This window comes from Erinaceus europaeus, chromosome 23, assembly GCF_950295315.1.
Source record: "Erinaceus europaeus chromosome 23, mEriEur2.1, whole genome shotgun sequence".
Taxonomy (NCBI): Eukaryota; Metazoa; Chordata; class Mammalia; order Eulipotyphla; family Erinaceidae; genus Erinaceus; species Erinaceus europaeus.
In genome coordinates, this window is record NC_080184.1 from 11,104,033 (window position 1) to 11,111,204 (window position 7,172).

Consider the following 7,172-nt stretch of genomic DNA (forward strand, 5'->3'; position numbering starts at 1 on the left):
AGGCCACCAGGTTCCAGATGCTAGCATGATGCCACCCAGACTTCGTTGGGCAGACGAAGCAGTGCTTATAGGTGTTTCTCTTCCTTTTTCATTCATTCTCTTCCTTCTCAATTTCTCTTAGTCAAAACAAACACCCAAGCCCCAACAATAACCCTGGTGGCAAATAATAATAATAATTAATTTAAAAAGAAGGGGCTGGTGGTGGTGCACCTATCTGAGCACACACATTACAATGTGCTAGGACCCTAGTTCAAGCCCCCAGGTCCCCAACTGTAAGGGGAAAACTTTGTGAGTGGTGAAGTAGTGTGGCAGGTGTCTCTCTGTCTCTCTCCCTCTCTATCGTCCCCTTTCCTCTTAAATTCTGGCTGTCTCTATCCAATAAATAAATAAATAAAGATAATAAAAGATTGTAAAAAGAAAAGAGAAAAAGAAGTTGAGTTTTTGTTTTCCCTTAAGTCGTGTCTATTTTCTGAGCTGTGGCAGGACAGTTCTCTCTCTCTCTCTCTCTCTCTCTCTCTCTTTCGCCTGCAGGGCTGTTGCTGGGGCTCGTTGCCTCCACTAAGAATCCACTGCTCTAGGAGGCCATTTTGTTGCTACCCTTGTTGTTGCTGTCATTGCTGTTGTTGGATAGGACAGAGTGAAATGGAGAGTGGAGGGGAAGAGAGAGAGGGGGCAAGAAAGATAAGACACCTGCACACCAGCTTCACCGCTTGTGAAGTGACCCCCGTTCAGGTGGGGAGCCGGGGGCTTGAACCCGGATCCTTGAGCAGGTCCTTGCGCTTCACGCCATGTTCACTTAACCCGCTGCGCTACCATCCGACCCCCTTTTCTCTCTCTTAAGCACCTGTATTTGAGAGGCACCCTGTCCAGTGAGCGATCTTGCCAGCCTGTTATCAGAACTATTGAACATTGCTACTACTAATTGCATCTGACAATAGCCTTACAAAGAGAGGAGTTTTCACACCACTTCTCTGATTCAGCCTTGAGCTGCCCAGTTGGTTACATAGCAGATAATGTTCCGGGACAGGACTTTCGTGGCCTTCCACAGTCTTGTGGTGACTTCTAAAAGGCTACCTTTCACTGCCACCACGATGCAGGGAAGGGCGCTATTTAAAGCTACCGTGGAGCTGAGAGATATGAAAAATTACAGTGAGTCAAACATCCCGGGGCTCACTGATCATACTGAGAATTACTCACTTCTTTTTCTTGAATAAACCCTCCTTGGATATTTTTTTTTCCCAATATACAATTGGGCTCAAGAGTTCTGTAACATTAGACAAATCTGCCCAGCATTTTATTTTAGATTTATTTATTACCTCCAGGTTTATCTCTGGGGCTTGGGGCCAGCGCTATGAATCTACTGCTCCTAGCAGCCATTTTCCCCATTTTATTGGCTAGGACAGAGAGAAATTGAGAGAGGAGGGGAAGATGAGAGAGAGAGAGAGAGAGAGAGACCCTCAGACCTGCTTCACTACTCATGAAGAGTCCCCCTACAGGTGGGGAGCCAGGGGTCTCAAACCTAGAAGCTTGCATTGGTCTTTGTGCTTAGTACCATGTGTGCTTAACCAGCACTGGTCTCTGTCCAGCATTTTAATAGCAATTTTTATTATTTGTTTTATGGAGGCAGAGAAGGCAAACAAGCAGAGACAGTGAAAGAGATCACAACACTGAAACTTCTTTTTTAGTGGGGAGTAGACAGCATAATGGTTATGCAGAGACTCTCATGCCTGAGGCTGTAAAGTCTCAGGTTCAATCCCCCACCAGCCAGATCTGAGCAATGCTCCGGCAAAAACAAACTAACAACAATAACAGAGGGAAAGCCTCTTTAAAATATGATTTATTTATTTTGGATAGACAGAAAAGTTAAAGGGGGAGAGGGAGATAAGAGAGGGAGAAAGTCAGAGATACCTGCAGCCCTGCTTCACCACTTGTGAAGCTTCTCCCCTGCAGGAGGGGGCTGGGGACTGGGGGCTTGAACCTGAGTCCCCAGGCATAGAAACTTGTGCACTTGCACCCCTCAAAAAATAATAATAAAGGACCATGTGGTGACACATCTGGCTAAGTGCACACATTACAGTGTGCAAGGACCCATGTTCAATCCCCTGGTCTCCACCTGCAGGGGGAAAGCTTCATGAGTGGTGAAGCAGGGCTGCAGGTATCTCTCTGTCTTTCTCCCTCTCTATTTCCCCTTCCCCTGTCAAGTTCTCTCTGTCTATCCAATCATAAATAAAAGAAAAATAAAAAAAATATTTATCATATATTCCAGGTTTTATACCACTTCTGGATGTATAATTTGAGAAATTCAAAGACACAAAAGAAATAGTTTCACCTTCTTGTCCACCACAGAATTATTCACAAGAGCCCATAACTGGTGGAATTAGCCCAGCTGTCCAAGTGATAGAATAAAGAAAAAGTACAAGGGGTAGGAGTAGATAGCATAATGGTTATGCAAGTTCCAGATGCTAGCATGATGCCAACCAGATTTCCCTGTACTGACAACCCCACCAATGTGTCCTGGAGCTCCGCTTCCCCAGAACCCCACCCTACTAGGTTGGGGAAAGAGAGAGGCAGGCTGGGAGTATGGATCGACCAGTCAACGCTCATGTTCAGCGGGGAAGCAATTACAGAAGCCAGACCTTCCACCTTCTGCACCCCATAATGACCCTGGGTCCATGCTCCCAGAGGGTTAAAGACTAGGAAAGCTACCAGGGGAGGGGGTGGGATATGGAGTTCTGGTGGTGGGAATTGTGTGGAGTTATTTATATACCCTTCTTATCCTATGGTTTTTCAGTTTCCTTTTTATAAATAAATTTTTTTAAAAAATTTAAAAAAATAAATAAGTACTACTCATCCTTGAAAAATAGAGAGGCTTTGTCACATGATACAACATGGATATACACTGAGGATGATGTAAAAAAAAAAAAAGGAGACACAGGGGGCCAGGTAATGGTGAAGTCCATGTTACCATGTGCAAGGACTTGGGTTCAAGCCCTCAGTTCCCACCTGCAAGGCGGAAGCTTCACGAGTGGTGAAGCAGGGCTGCAGATACGTCTCTGTCTCTCTGTCTCTCTCCTTCTCAATCTCTCCCTGCTCTCTCGAATTCTCTGTCTCCAGCCAAATAAATAAACACATAGATTTTTTTTTAATCTTTTTTAAAAGGAACAAAAAGGAAACAAAGAGATAGCATGAAGATTTTACTTTGTGAGTCATCTTAGGAAATTAATTAATAGGACATTAGAATGGGGGCCGGGGCAGGGGGTGGCACAGCCGGTTAAGCCCACACAGTACTACGTGCAAGGATATGCACAAGGACCCGGGTTCCTGGAGGGAGAACACTTCACGAGTGTTGAAGCAGGTCTACAGGTATCTGTCTCTCCCTCTCTCTACTTCCCTGGCCCCTCTCAATTTCTCTCTGTCTTATAGAATAAAAAAGGCAAAAAAAAAAAAGGGGGGGTCATCAAATGCTGTTTATTTGTAGTGTCAACACCAAGCTTGTGACTGGAGGCAATAAAAGATAAGAAAAGTGCCGGGTTAGCTTTGTGGGTGGGAGAGAGAGACGACCAGGGACTCCTGGCTGAGTGGTACGCAGTTCAGTCTTTATTCATGTGGAACACAGTGCCATCTAAGCTATCTCTAATCACAATCCTGTCCTTCTATATCCTGAGGCAGAAGTGTCAGGTCCAAAGAGGATGTATGTAGGATAGGGGGTGGGGAGAAGGAAAAAGCATGCAAAACAGTGAGGATTCAACCAATGCCCTGGAGGCAGGGTGGTGCTTAGTTAACAGTGGTTATGTAAACAGAATACAGTGTTAAGCAGGGGGGATTAAACCAATGAAACAGAAGGGGTCTTAGAAGCAGAATTTAGAAGCATACCAACAAAAAGAATAAATAAAATAGAAAAATTAGAATGAATGGGGCCAAGAGGTGCTGTACCTAATTAAGCACACATATTACACACTATAGTGCACAAGGACCCAGGTTCAAGGCCCTGGTCCCCACCTAGAGGGGAAAAGCTTCATGAGTGGTGAAGCAGGGCTGCAGATGTCTCTCTGTCTCTTTTCTTTCTTTACTTTTCTTTTTAAAATTTCTTTATTGGGGGATTAACATTTTATAGTCGACAGTAAATAACAATAGTTTGTACATCCATAACATTTCTTAGTTTTCCACATAATAATACAACCCCACTGGGTCCTCTGCCATCACGTTCCAGAACCTGAAATCTTCTCCCCACACACTTTCTTTTCTTCTCTATGTCCCCCACCCTTCTCAATTTCTCTCTGTCTTTATCCAATAATATTTTTTATATATTTTTTAAAAAAGAAAGAAAATTACAATGACAGTTGCCAAGGGCTTAGGATAGAAAGGAGTTTTGAATTCAGTCCCTGGCATTGAATGTACCAGAGTGATGCTCTTATCCTCTGTCTCCTGTCTCTCATGTAAATAGACACAAAAATAAATCTTTTTAAAAAGATTTATTTAAATAAAATTTTAAAAAATAAAATAAAAATTTAACAAATCTTTTAAAAAAGATTTATTTTGGGAGTCAGGCGGTAGTACAGCGGGGTAAGCGCATGTGGCAAAAAAGATTTATTTTTTGGCAGAGGAGGACCTAGAGGGGGTTAGATTGTTCTGTGGAAAACTGACAAATGTTACACATGTACCAACTACTATATTTTACAACTGTAAACTATTAATCTCCCCAATAAAGAAAAGGGAAAAATAATAAAATTTATATTACTTAACATGCTATAGGAGAATGAAATATTACATCTGAGATAACATCAGTCTTCTAAAACAAAAATGGTCAATAAAAAATGTTTTTAAAATATCTATCCTTCAAGGCTATTGCTGGGGCTCAGTGCCTGCACTACCAATCCACTGTTGCTGGAGGCCACTTTTTGCCATTTTTATTGACCTTGTTGATGTCGTTATTGTTACTGTTGCCACTGATGTTGTTGTTGCCGGATAGGACAGAGAGAAATCGAGAGAGAAGGGGAGACAGAGAGGGAGAAAGATAGACACCTGCAGACTTGCTTCACCGCCCATGAAGCGACGCCCCCTGCAGGTGGGAAGTGGGGGCTCGAACGCGGATTCTATTTTTTATATATTTATTTATTTATTTATTTATTTATTTATTTATTTTTCCCTTTTGCTGCCCTTATTGTTTTATTGTTGTAGTTATTATTGCTGTCATCGTTGTTGAATAGAACAGAGAGAAATGGAGAGAGGAGGGGAAGACAGAGAGGAGGAGAGAAAGATAGACACCTGCAGACCTGCTTCACTGCTTGTGAAGGGACTCCCCTGCAGGTAAGGAATCCAGGGCTCCAACCCAGATCCTTAAACCGGTCCATGCGCTTCGTGCCACATACGCTTTAACCTGCTGTGCTACCGCCCGGCTTCCCTAATGGGGATTCTTATGCGGGTCCCGGACCCCTAGGTTTTGTTTTGTTTTTTTAAAAGAAATGAAATAGATTTGTATCTACGTTTTGGTCCTCACTGCCTTTGCCAATTTTTTTTTTTTTTTGATAGAAAGACAACAGATAGGAAGGGGTGATATCACGGTGCATCCTCTATAGTACACATGGTACCAGGTATAAGATTCCAGGTTCAAGTCCCTGGTCCCCTGCAAGGGAGAAGCTTCATGATTAGTCAAGAGCAGTACTGCAGACGTCTGTCTTTCTCTCCCCGTCTCTATCTTCCACTACTCTTTCAATCTGCCTTTCCTATCAAATAAAAACAAAGGAAAAAATTAGCCACAGGCATGCAGGCACCAGGATCCAGCGATAACCCTGGTGGCAATAAGAAAACAATTAACAGGACTGAGCAGATAGCGTAACAGTTCTGCAAAAGACTTCCATGCCTGAGGCTCTGAACTTCCAGGCTCAACCCCAGCACCATCATCAGTCAGACCTGTACAGAGCTCTGGTATCTTTTTCTCTTTATCTCCCTCATTAAGATAAAATAACTAAAATGTTTTTCTAAAAAAAAACAAACTTTTTTTTCTGCCGGAATCTCTCTCGGTTATTAAGATAAAATCAGTAAAACATTTCAGAACATAGTCTTCACAGTCTGTTGCTTAAACAGAATCACCACTGCTCACAGCTCCATTGAAAATCGCAAGGACCAGCATAAGGATCCCGCTTCGAGCCCCCGGCTCCCCACCTGCAGGGGAGTCTCTTCCCAGGCGGTGAAGCAGGTCTGCAGGTGTCTGTCTTTCTCTCCCCCTCTCTGTCTTCCCCTCCTCTCTCCATTTCTCTCTGTCATATCTAACAATGATGGCATCAATAGCTACAACAATAAAACAAGGGCAACAAAAGGGCAAATAAATAAATAAAATTAAAAAAATAAAAACTAACAATAAACTAAAATAAAACAAAAAGACAAGAGATAGAGGGAAAGATGCCACAGCACCCAAGCTTCCCCCAGTGGGCTTGAACCTGGGTCACACCGTGGTGGAACAGGTCCTCTGTCCTGCTGAGCTTTCTCCCCAGCCCTAAACTACTTTTTAAAGTTAAAAAAAATAATAAGTAGTCCGGGAGGTGGTGCAGTGGAGAAAGCATTGGACTCTCACGCTTGAGGTCCTGAGTTCAATCCCCGGCAGCACAGGTACCAGAAAGATGTCTGGTTCTTTCTCTCCTTCCTCATTAATAAATAAATAAAATGTTTTTAAAAAATTAATTCACAAACAAACACACCAGAGCCCAAGAGGGCAAAGCCATCACTTTTCAGAGTCCCACTTTTTTTTTTTTAAGCCCTCCAAGAGTGGTGAATTCCTTTTGTTGTTGTTGTTGTTGTTTTTTTTACTTTATTGATTTGATAGGACAGAGACAAATTTAGAGAGAAGATGGAGATAGGGAGAGAGACAAAAAGACACCTGCAGCCCTGCTTCACCACTCATGAAGCTTCCTCCCTGCAGGTGGGGACCAGGGACTTGAACCCAGATCTTTGCACATGTTAACCTATGCAGTCAATCATGTATTCCACTGCCCGGCTCCTAATACGTAATCTATCATAATAAATTAATCTATGTATTGGCTAGAGACAGCATGAAATTGAGAGGGAGGGGGAGATAGAGAGGGAGAGAGACAGAGAGACACCTGCAGACCTGCTTCACCACTCCTGAAGCTTTCCCCCCTGCAGGTGGGGAGCGGGGGGGGGGGGGGTTGAACCCG